The sequence below is a fragment of the Chelonia mydas genome, chromosome 5, assembly GCF_015237465.2.
Source record: "Chelonia mydas isolate rCheMyd1 chromosome 5, rCheMyd1.pri.v2, whole genome shotgun sequence".
In the NCBI taxonomy this organism is placed as follows: domain Eukaryota; kingdom Metazoa; phylum Chordata; order Testudines; family Cheloniidae; genus Chelonia; species Chelonia mydas.
Window position 1 is genome coordinate 71,213,286 of NC_051245.2, and position 12,785 is coordinate 71,226,070.

Below are 12,785 nucleotides of genomic sequence, written 5' to 3' on the forward strand. Positions count from 1 at the left end.
TCCCGTGCAGTGGCAAATTCAAAAGTTTCTATTTATGTAAAGTACCACAGTCCCCCTGGTAGTACAAACAGTTCATCTCAAAACCCAAAGTCAAACAAGGTTACAGTGCAGCAGCTCCGCGATCTCATTCAGAGGTCACCATTCCCAGGTTACCCACCTGAGAGTCATTACCCACTCTGTCCCAGCTCCTTTAGCCCCACACTCCAAGCCTTCTGCCTAAGCGTTCCAAGACCCATTTCTCTCCTGAGAGTCTTCTGTAACTCCAAGTCAGGTCTCCCTTGAGAGGGCTCCCTGTGGTGTTTCACTTCTCAGGCCTCCTTACCTGTGAGTCATAACCCTGCTCCCAGGGCCCTCTCTCCCTAGTCAATTCCTTGCTTCTGGGCCCACCTTGCACTGACCACATTGGCCTTCCCCTCTCCTAGGAGCCCCCGCAGAAGCCTTCTCACAGTTTGGCAGGGTTCCCTACCTCTCGCCAATCCTTCAACAGTTTTCCTCAGAACTCATCACCAGCAGCTCATGGTTACTGTTCTCCTCCAGGTTTCCTTCAGTGCTTTCCCTTAGGCAAATTTCTGCTACTCCTTCCTGTCTTTCCCCTTCTCAAGCCCAGGTGCCTTTATGTAAGCCCAATTGGGAGGCAGCTGACAAGTCAAAGATACCCTGCTCGCTCTTGGGCTACGTCTGCACTGTGAACTAGGGGTGTGAGTTCCCCTGCTGATGTACACGTACTTGTGCTGGCTGTCATCGAGCTAGCATGCGTATAAACAGCAGTGTGGCCACAGCAGCAGAGGCACGGCTTAGCCACGCCGAGTACAACCCTGCCTGAAACCGGTGGGTACGTTCTCAGCATCGCTAAGCTGTGCTTCTGCTGCCACCGCTAGTATAGATCACCTGGGCAGGAGCACAGGAGCTTACTTGCTTCAGGGAGAAGGGCTCTGCTCACCCTAAGGGAAGAAACACGGGGACAATGGCAGCCAGCGTAGCAGCAGGGCAGAGGGAGCAGACCATCAGAGACGCTGGATAAGTTCAGACCCACCCCAGTGGCAGCAGAGCTGTTAGAGGAACTGAACCTTAAATACATGTGGTGAAGTAGGGGGTTGGCGCTCAATAGGGATTGAAAAGACATGTAGGGAAGGGTGAGACAATGGGCATTAAAGCACATTGAGTCAGCCAGGGCAGAGCAGGTTGATTGAGGCACCTTGACAGAGGGAGTGCGGGATCACAGGAAGATTTCCCCAAAGCTTTATTCGTTTTTTAAAAAACAACAAAAAATATGTACCTCTGCCATTTTGCTTATGTTCGTCTGTATTCACTGTCAGGCCCCGATCCTGGAAAGACTTATGTATGCACTTAATATGTCAACAGGATGACTCTGAGTGGGTAAAGGTGAACACATACCAGAGTCTTTGCAGGATCAGGGCCTTACAGGTAAGCTCTTTGGGGCTGGGATTGTCTTTGCACCAATGCCTAGCTTAATGAGTCCTTATCCTGATTATGGCCTTTAGGCATTACTGCAATATAATCAGTAATCATCATCATCATCATGTGATATGGTGATGTATGGCGTACTACTTCAGACTACTGCAGGGTACCTTGATCAATACCAACAAGCATTGGTGCCACATAAATGTTCCTTCAGCTGCATTGTTTTACACACCATTGAAATAAAGTGTCAGGATGGGTTAATGTATAGGGAGAAAAAACTTTATGATCATGGGGGGGCTTCAATTTGAGTGGCATATGCTGGAGATCTCATGCTGCCAGAATAAAACATCCTCAGGATTTCTAAACATTATAGATGCCAATTTCCTAACTCACAAAGTGCTGCATCCAACATGGAGGAATTCTGTATTGGACCACATCTTGACAGTTAAAGAGGAATTGATCACAGAACTAAAAATTAATGGTAGTTTAGGTACAAACTATCATGACTTGATCACACTTATAATGTGCAAACAGAATAAAGTCCAGATCAGTAATATATACACTTGATGATTTACAAGTTCTTAATTTCATAAAGTTGAAAATGTCAAATCTGCTGGCAGGAAGAATTGAATCAGAAAAAATTAAATGATAATTATGTAATTAGGAATTGTTTAAGAACACTTTACTAGATGTCCAAAAAGTCTCAATAAAAAAAGATGACCTTACAGGTTAAAAAAACTGACTGGATATAGGGTTGAAGTGAAGGCAGCTATAAAATTATATTATATGAATAAATACTCACACAAATGGAAGAAAGGGAAAGTGTAGAGTAATGAATATTGATCAGAAGCTAGGAATTGTAGAAAATTGATAAGGGAAGCAAAGGGCCACAAGGAGAGCTCTATGGCAAGCAGAGTTAAGGACAATAAGGAGTTTTCAAAATATATTAGGAACAAAAAGAATCCAAGTACTCACTAGATGGAAATGGTAGCATTAACAACAATAATAGTGGAGAAAAGGCCAGGGTGTTCTACTATATTTCTGTTCCGTATTGAGGGTGGGGAGGAGATGATTTAGTCATAGCATATGATGATAAGCACGCTTTCCAGTCCACAGATATTTAGGAGGATGTTAAACAGTAGCAACTAAAGTCAGAATTTTTAAATCACTAGCTCCAGATAACCTCTATCTAAGAATTTTAAAAGAGTTGGTTGAGGAGCTTTCTGGAATGTTAATTTTATTTTCAGTAAATCTTGGAGCACTGAGGAAGTTCCAGAAGACTGAAAGAAAGTGAAGGTTGTATCAATATTAAAAAGAGTAAATGGGATTACCCAGATAATTATAGGACTGTCAGACTGACCTCACTCCTGGACATGATATAGGAATGGCTGATATGGGACTCAGTTAATAAATAATTAAAAGAGGGTAATGTAATTAATGCAAATCCACATGGGTTTATGGAAAATAAATCCTGTCAAGCTAACTTGATATCTTTTTTTGATGAGATTAGAAGGTTGGCTGATAAAGGTAACAGTGATAATGTAATATACTTAGATTTCTGTAAGGGCTTCATCTTGGTATCATATTGCATTTTGATTAAAAAACTAGAATGATATCCAATTAATGCAACATGGATTAAAACTGGCTAACCGACAGGCCTCAAAATGAAATTGTAAACATGGAATCATTATTGAATGGCCGTGTTTCTAGTGGGGTCCCACAGGGATCAGTTGTTGGCCCTATGCTATTTAACATTTTTGTCAATGACCTGGAAGAAAACATAAAATTATCACTGATAAAGTTTGCAGATGACACAAAAATTGGAGGCATGGTAACTAATGAAGAAGACAAGTCAGTGATGCAGTGGTCTCTATTGCTTGGTAAACTGGGTGCAAGCAAACAATGTGTGTTTTAATATAGTTACATGCAAATGTATACATCTATGAACAAAGAACATAGGCCATCTGGATAGCATGGGGGGACTCAATCAGGGGAAGCAGTGATTCTGGAAAATACTTGGGGGTTGTGGTGAATAATCGGCTGAACATGAGCTCCCAGTGCAACACATTAGCTCTTTTGGCCACACAGATCCTTGGATGCAGAAACAGAAGACTCTTGAGTCGGGATAGATAGGTTATTTTACCTTTGTATTTGGCACTGATGTGAATACTGATGGAATATTGTGTACAGTTCTGTTACCCACAATTCAAGAACAATGTTGATAAATTGGAGAGGGTTCAGAGAAGAGCTGCAAGATTGATTAAAGGATTAGAAACATGCCTTATAGTGATAGACTCAAAGAGCTCAATCTATTTCGCTTAACAAAGAGATGGTTAAAAGATGATTTATTACAGTCCATAAGTACCTACAAAGGGAACAAATATTTGCTCATGGACTCTTCAGTCTAGCAGAGAAAGGTATAACACAATCCAGTCACTGGAAGTGACAAATTCAGGGCTGGAAATAAAGTGTCAATTTTTAACAGTGAGGGTAATTGTGACCCTAAAAGCCCCTCAATTTCAAATGGAAAAGAACTCACTGTTCTGTAAATACAACTATTACCAGGCATGACAAACTCATTACACCTAACACGTTGTCATAATATTGATCCAAAAAGTCTCTTGTAAGGTATCAAAAGTAAACTAGTGTCTCTCAGGTCATTAACATTATTGTGTGATGCATGTTTGGTTAGCGTGTAAAGAGTTGTATGTGTGCACTGGAAAATATTTTTAGCCCAGTCACCATATAGCAGATAAACTGGTTTGTCCTAGACAAAGGAATGTGGATTTGCCGGTCTGCCTGGGTCAAACATTGTAAACCAGAGACAATGAATGTACATTTGCATCAGAAGTAATCAAACCAACAGAAAAAGCTAATTAACAAGAGGATGAACAAGGAACATGGCACCTGCACCATGGGGAACAAGTAGCAGGGGAGAAAAACTTTGTCTGGGATTAAGTTTCAAAAGCATACGTTTCAAAATTTTTCTGAACTCTAAGAAGAGGGGGAAAGACTTTATAGTTATCCATCACCTAAGGAACAAAGAGGCCAGTGCTTCTGGAATCTATGATCCTGGCTTACAATCATTTACATCTCTGTTCTTTAATAAACTTATTTTTGGTTTTACCATAACTTCATCTCAGTGCTATGCATAGAAGTGTGGGTCCTCAGCTAAAATAACAGGCCTTTCTCTTTGAAGGCAGCAGACTTGGTCATTTCTGTGAGTGTCTAGTGATGAGGCTGGTTATTGCTGAGGGGGTTGGGAACTGGGGTTCACTGAATGTTACCTGCTAGGCAAGGTTAAGATGGCAGTTTGCTGGTGAGGCAGATTGGCTAGCAGGGAGCTGACTCACAGTTTAAGCTCCAGCAAAGCTCTCTTTTGCTGAGCCAAAGGGGTAACACAGTGGCTTACGGTTCTGGGCACCCAGAGAAAGCATCACAGTATTTAATAATTAGAACAATTTACCAAGGGTCTTTGTAGATTCGCCATCACTGGCAATTTTTAAATCAAGATGGGATGTTTTCTAAAAGATATGTTGTAGCAATCATTTTGGGGAAGTTCTAGGGCCTGTGTTATCCAGAAGGTCAGACTAGAGGATTACAGTGGTCGCTCCTGGCCTTGGAATTTATGAATGATTGTAAGTGTGTATTCCCAAGAGGGAAATCCCACTAGAAAGTGTGTTCCAGACCATGGGTCCTGTATGAAGATGGGAAAAGAATCAGAGATCAACTGCAATATTTCACTGGTATTTCATATTAGAAGCAGATCTTCAAAGTGCAGCAATCTATTTCAGACATCCTGATACTGAGGGTTTCTGAAATGTGAATTCCTCTGAATAGTTGCATTTCCTTTTGTTCTGGCTGGTAGGCAGATCCATCAGATTTCACTTTCCCTTGGCATTTCAGCACACTTTCATTTGAATATGGAGGACTGTGTTTTATGTTTGTTTTCTCCTCCTTCCCATGCAAAATTAACACTGATTTCTACGTTCATTTATCAGAAATTGTTTTGACTCTGAGACACATTCTGCTCTCTAATTCACGTGTGTGTCTTGGTGTAAAGTCAATAGAAGGTGTGTGTATATGTCTGAGGGCAGAACTCAGCCTAAATGTTCAAGACCTCAGCTTTACAAGATAAGCATCTATGGGTATGTCTACATTAGAGCTGGAGGTGTAATTTCCAGGTTGGGTAGACATGTCTGCACCAACTTGGATTGAGCTAGCATGCTAAAAATAGAAGTGTAGCTGCAGCAGCATGAGCAATGGGATAGGCTAGCCCCCTGAGTATGTACCCAGGTGGCCAGAGCTAGTGCGGGCATGTCTGCCTGAGCTAGAAATTACACCTCCCGCTCTAATGTAGACATATCCCATGAAAGACAGTATGTTCTAGTGGAGAAGACACCAGCCTGGGAGTCAGGTTCTCGTCCTGACACTGCAATTGACCTGCTAGGTGAACTTGGACAAGTCATTTCCTGTGTGTTTCAGCTCCATCAAACTTGCACTCTAATGCAAAACCTTAACATGACTTCAGCAGTTTCAGATCAAAATAATATAGAATGTGTGACAATCCACTGTGCTGATCTGCTGAGCTAAAAGCATGAGGTCACGGTTAAGGTTTCGTGTTAGAGAGCAAGTTTGGGAATGTATTGCTTATGGGAATCTTTTGGAGATGGAAGTGAAAGCCTTACAGGGTACTGGAGGGGGTAGTTGACAGTACGGTGTGCAACATGGAGGAGGAAAGGAATGCACTAGTCTTTCCCCATAACCTCTTATAGCCATGCGTTTAAGATTTTGGGTGGATGGTGTGTACTCTGCCACAATCTTATAACTGACCCACCATAGTTTTTGTTTGCTAATACACTTTGGAGCTAGCTGGATACTGGCCAAAACATATTTCAAGCTAGAAAATATTCTCAAAATCTTGCAAAACATGTATCTGGCCAGAAAACTGTGCAATTGTAAATGAATGCCTCCAGGGTCTATTATTATTAAGTTTGCTTGTGTGGCTGTTCATTATACTAAAATATGGCATTTGAAAACAACCCTAAGAGCACAGTCTTTAAACCTACATTAAGTGTGTATTTAGGAGAACAGCATAGAGAACAGCTGGTAAAGTATTCCTTTGTACCACATAAATTGTCGGGGTTTACATTCTTGCACATTCCACCTAAATGTTGTCTTTAGTCTTGCACTTCATGTTAAATATTCATATGTAACAAAAGAAGCTGCAATGCAAACCATTTAATCCTCATCTTCAGTAACCCCCAGTCAGATGCAGCAGAGGCACAGGGAAGACAGAGGGATGTGTTATGTCCCTCCTCCCCGTGCACTGAGGAAAGAAGCTTTGGCCATATGGTCCCATCTTCTCCTAGTTTACACTTCCAAGCCTATTCTTAGAGCCATTGGACCCATTCAGGGAGAAACCCATCCCCGCCTGCTCTCATTCATCAGTCATCGCCTAATTACCTATATTGTAGCTTTGAGAGAGACAAATCCACAGAAGAGATGAGGTTGGGTGACCACCTCAGAGCTAACTCCTATCCAGGTACTCCAGCATCCAGATTTGCAGATGCATCCCTGGCCCTAGAGAATGGTGGGGTCACAGAGCTGCTGAGGTTTCCATACTGCAGAGGCAAGTTAGATCAGGATTTGCCCTACAAAGGATAAGTAAGGGTACAAAAGCAGCTTGACCAAAAACTTTCCATATATTTTTGATACAGTGATTGTAATGCAGTTTTCACTCAGAACTCCAGAATAGGCACTGCTACATATTTCTTTTGTCTTGTAATTTTTAAAGTAATCTTCTCTCCATTACATGCCAACACTTCAAGCATTTTTTATGGTTAAACCTTATCTTTAGTAAAAAGAAAAGGAGTACGTGTGGCACCTTAGAGACTAACCAATTTATTTGAGCATAAGCTTTCATGAGCTACAGCTCACTTCATCGGATGCATTTAGTGGAAAATACAGTGGGGAGATTTATATACATAGAGAACATGAAACAATGGGTGTTACCATACACTGTAACCAGAGTGATCACTTAAGGTGAGCTATTACCAGCAGGAGAGCGGAGAGGGGAAAACCTTTTGTAGTAATAATCAAGGTGGGCCATTTCCAGCAGTTGACAAGAACATCTGAGGAATGGGGAGGGGGGAATAAACATGGGGAAATAGTTTTACTTTGTGTAACGACCCATCCACTCCCAGTCTTTATTCAAGCCTAAGTTAATTGTGTCCAGTTTGCAAATTAATTCCAATTCAGCAGTCTCTCGCCAGAGTCTGGTTTAGAAGTTTTTTTGTTGAAGAATTGCAACTTTTAGGTCTGTAATCGAGTGACCAAAGAGATTGAAGTGTTCTCAGACTGGTTTTTGAATGTTATAATTCTTGACGTCTGATTTGTGTCCATTTATTCTTTTACGTAGAGACTGTCCAGTTTGACCAATGTATATGGCAGAGGGGCATTGCTGGCACATGATGGCATGTATCACATTGGTAGATGTAGCGCTACATTGATGACATCTTCATCAGCTGGACCCATGGAAAAGAAGCCCTTGAGGAATTCCACCATGATTTCAACAATTTCCATCCCACCATCAACCTCAGCCTGGACCAGTCCACACAAGAGATCCACTTCCTGGACATAATGGTGCTAATAAGCGATGGTCACATAAACATCACCCTATACCGGAAACCTACAAGATCTCTATCAAGCATTCTTAAAACTACAATACCCACCTGCTGAAGTGAAGAAACAGATTGACAGAGCCAGAAGAGTACCCAGAAGTCACCTACTACAGGACAGGCCCAACAAAGAAAATAACAGAACGCCACTAGCCGTCACCTTCAGCCCCCAACTAAAACCTCTCCAACGCATCATCAAGGATCTACAACCTATCTTGAAGGACAACCCATCACTCTCACAGATCTTGGGAGACAGGCCAGTCCTTGCTTACAGACAGCCCCCGAACCTGAAGCAAATACTCACCAGCAACCACACACTGTACCACTAACCCAGGAACGTATCCTTGCAACAAAGCCCGTTGCCAACTCTGTTCACATATCTATTCAGGGGACGCCATCATAGGACCTAATCACATCATCCACACTATCAGAGTCTCATTCACCGGCACATCCACCAATGTGATATATGCCATCATGTGCCAGCAATGCCCCTCTGCCATATACATTGGTCAAACTGGACAGTCTCTACGTAAAAGAATGCTTGATAGAGATCTTGTAGGTGTTTGTCTCTGTCTGAGGGATTGGAGCAAATGCGGTTGTATCGTAGAGCTTGGCTGTAGACAATGGATCGTGTGGTGTGGTCTGGATGAAAGCTGGAGGCATGTAGGTAGGAATAGCGGTCAGTAGGTTTCCGGTATAGGGTGATGTTTATGTGACCATCGCTTATTAGCACCATTATGTCCAGGAAGTGGATCTCTTGTGTGGACTGGTCCAGGCTGAGGTTGATGGTGGGATGGAAATTGTTGAAATCATGGTGGAATTCCTCAAGGGCTTCTTTTCCATGGGTCCAGCTGATGAAGATGTCATCAATGTAGCGCTACATCTACCAATGTGATACATGCCATCATGTGCCAGCAATGCCCCTCTGCCATATACATTGGTCAAACTGGACAGTCTCTACGTAAAAGAATAAATGGACACAAATCAGACGTCAAGAATTATAACATTCAAAAACCAGTCTGAGAACACTTCAATCTCTTTGGTCACTTGATTACAGACCTAAAAGTTGCAATTCTTCAACAAAAAAAACTTCTAAACCAGACTCTGGCGAGAGACTGCTGAATTGGAATTAATTTGCAAACTGGACACAATTAACTTAGGCTTGAATAAAGACTGGGAGTGGATGGGTCGTTACACAAAGTAAAACTATTTCCCCATGTTTATTCCCCCCTCCCCGTTCCTCAGATGTTCTTGTCAACTGCTGGAAATGGCCCACCTTGATTATTACTACAAAAGGTTTTCCCCTCTCCGCTCTCCTGCTGGTAATAGCTCACCTTAAGTGATCACTCTGGTTACAGTGTGTATGGTAACACCCATTGTTTCATGTTCTCTATGTATATAAATCTCCCCACTGTATTTTCCACTGAATGCATCTGATGAAGTGAACTGTAGCTCTCGAAAGCTTATGCTCAAATAAATTGGTTAGTCTCTAAGGTGCCACAAGTACTCCTTTTCTTTTTGCGAATACAGACTAACACGGCTGCTACTCTAAACTTATCTTTAGTGTTCACTGAGTATGAAATACGCTACGTGTTTGAGTTTTCAGGTTTGATGTTGCCCAGTAGCCGTTGCTGCTCTTAGTAAAGATAAGCAGCGTATCATCCATGACAGAGATTTTTGATAATTGAAGATTTTTCTGTTTTATTTAGAGTGTAAAATATCTTGCAGCTACAACCCTTTAAAAGCTGGTGCTGGTACCTTACTACTGTTGTACCAGGTAGCATTTACTGTAGCTGTCACACTGCCTGGTGTGGGACACAGCTAAGAGCACCAATCTCAGGTGAGGCTGCCAGAATATTGGACATATACCACACACTGGTGGCGTGTTCTATCATAAGGCTTCACCACACCAGTAACAAAGGTGTGCTTCCAAAATACCGTATAGTTATTATGGAGCCACAGACAGTCCCCTTCAAGCCCCCTAGCCCCTCATGCACCACCCAGACAAACCAGACTTCTGTGATAAAGGATTAGTAAATCAGAAATCACATATATTAGGTTCTTCCAGTTCTAAAGAACCAGACATTCATCCCAGATCAATAAGTACTTCTGGATCCCACCCAAAAACCACGCTGGTAGCCAATCTTTTAGTAAACTAAGTAAAGATGTATTAATAAAAATAAAAAAAGAAGAGTTATTAAATGGTTAAAGTGAATCATATACCTTACAGCTGATTTCAGAGTTTGTAGATAAGGATAATAACAGTGATGTTAAACCTGCTAGCTTGCAGTAAGTGTTTCTGGATCACCCAAAAGATTGGGGGTCCTCCTCAATCCATTGTTCAAAGCTTCCCTTTCTTAGAAATCATAGTCCAGAGATATGGAGCAGGAAAGAGGCCAGGGGATGATCTCAGTCTCCTTTTATATCCTCAGCCCATGTGCATAGAAAGTTACTGTCTCAAACATGGAGTCAGGGATCACATGTCTTACATGCTATTGCTGAGTCATGAAGCATCCATTGTCTACATGCTTTCTGAGGCATCCTCGTGAGGGGCCCATTGGAAAAATTGATTCTCCTTAATGACCCATCAGTCATGGCTGGCTGGTGTTGATGTAAATCTGTCTTCTGGATGTTACCCAGGAACACATTTTTGAGATACAAGCACATAGCAAAGATTCATAACTTCATATACAATGATAATACACACATGTAAACATCTTTCCCAATGATACCTTACAAGGCATACTTTGTATAAGGTATATCACAATTGTGCAACAGTGGTGACACATCAGTGTAAACATGGTCAGCTTTCTTTTTCTACAGCATCACAGTAGGTATGACTTCCAAGTCAGCTCTTGAAAGAGTTTAACAATTGTACAGTATCCTTCTCAGTAGGATTCTGGAAAGCATCATGCTATTGTAGAGAGACAAGATGAGTGAGGTGACATCTTTTATTGGCCCAACTTCTGCTGGTGACAGAGACAAGCTGTCAAGTCACGTGGCTCTTCTTCAGGTCTACTCCAGCATCACAGCTAAATGCAAGGTGGAACAGATTGTTTAGGATAAATAGTTAGCACATATTGTAAGGGACCATTCAAGGTAGAGTGGCCCATTAACCCTCTGCAGTCATAGGACAAAAAGGGGAGTGGGTTGTCTCCCTCACCAACAAAAATTGGTCCAATAAAAAATATTACCTCACCCAGCTTGTTGCTCTAATATCTTGAAATTGGCATTGGTACAGCTACTCTTCATACATGCTGTTCTACACCATGTTTTGCTTCTTCATCAAAATCACAATCAGAGGAGTTAATGAATACAGTAAGTGGCTGCAACATTACTACATGAGCTAAACCTTTCTTTTTTCTTTGAGAAAACTTGAATATGGTTGTTAAGATAAAGAAAAATATTTGGAAAATGACCATCAGCAAATATGCATACACATGCAGGTTTCAATTCTGTAATTTCTGAATGAAAATTAACATCAACATTAGACCAATTGCTAGCATAGGAAGACCATTCATGGAGCTTTTCCTAAACATTACAGCAAAAACAAAGACACCATACCTCGCTTATGTATAAACCAGGACAAAGTCACATCATGAACTATGTACATCATCATTTACAAAAGTCACAGCCACCCACATCTTAATAATTAAAAACAAACATGCCACAAAACTAACAAACATGGTCAGAATTCAAGCATGCCTGATGGTTGTTTGGGATGAAGGTGGAGACATGTGGGCTGTGAGTGACGGAAGGGAAGGTTCAGAAGGGAGAACTGATGAGTACAGTATAAATGGGGCATTGATGATTTAACTACTTATTTTCTAGTTTTCTACAGCTTGCATCAGAGGGCATGCAGTCAGGCAACCTTAGCTCAAAGTTAATTATTTGGTGTTGGAGCATGTATGAGCACCTGGAAAACAACATGTTGTAAAGAATGTGTGTATAATGGGGCCTCTTTTGCAAAAAAGAGCAACAACCTGCCCCCCTTCACCGTCTGTCCCTTTTATCTTAAAAGTTCTCTATTAAAACATGTAGAGGAACTTTCTCTTCGGAGAAAGGATGCCAGGCTATAAAACCAAAGATCCTTCTAGTTCAAATCCCATAGAAATTGTGTGTAAAGTAGGCGGAAGAGTAATAACACAGGCTGTTGGTAATTACAATAAGCTGCACTGTTTTTTTAATTTCCACTGTATCAGAGCAGGCCGTTTGTTGTTTTCATTATCTTGCTTGAAATCTGATTCATTACTCAGGGCTTGTCTTCACATACAACGCTACAGCTGCACCCCGTAGCACGTTAGTGAAGGTGGTCCTATTCTGACGGGAGCGCTTCTCCTGTTGGCGTAGTTATTCCACCTCCCCGAGAGGCGGTAGCTATGTGGATGGGAGCAGCTCTCCCATTGACATAGCATGTCTACCCAGGGGGGGTTAGGTAGATGTAACCACATTGTGTGGATTTTTCACACCCCTGAGGGATGTAGTTACACTGATATAGGTGAGTAGTGTAGACCTGGCCTCATTAAGAGCTTGATCTATTGTACATTGACGTCAGTGGCAAAGCTTCCACACCTTCAATAGAGCAGGATCAGGCCCTAAAATAGGAAGAATCAAAGCCAGTATTACGACAAGACACAGGGGAACTTTCTAGTTGCATATTAATATAGGAACTACTTCATGGGA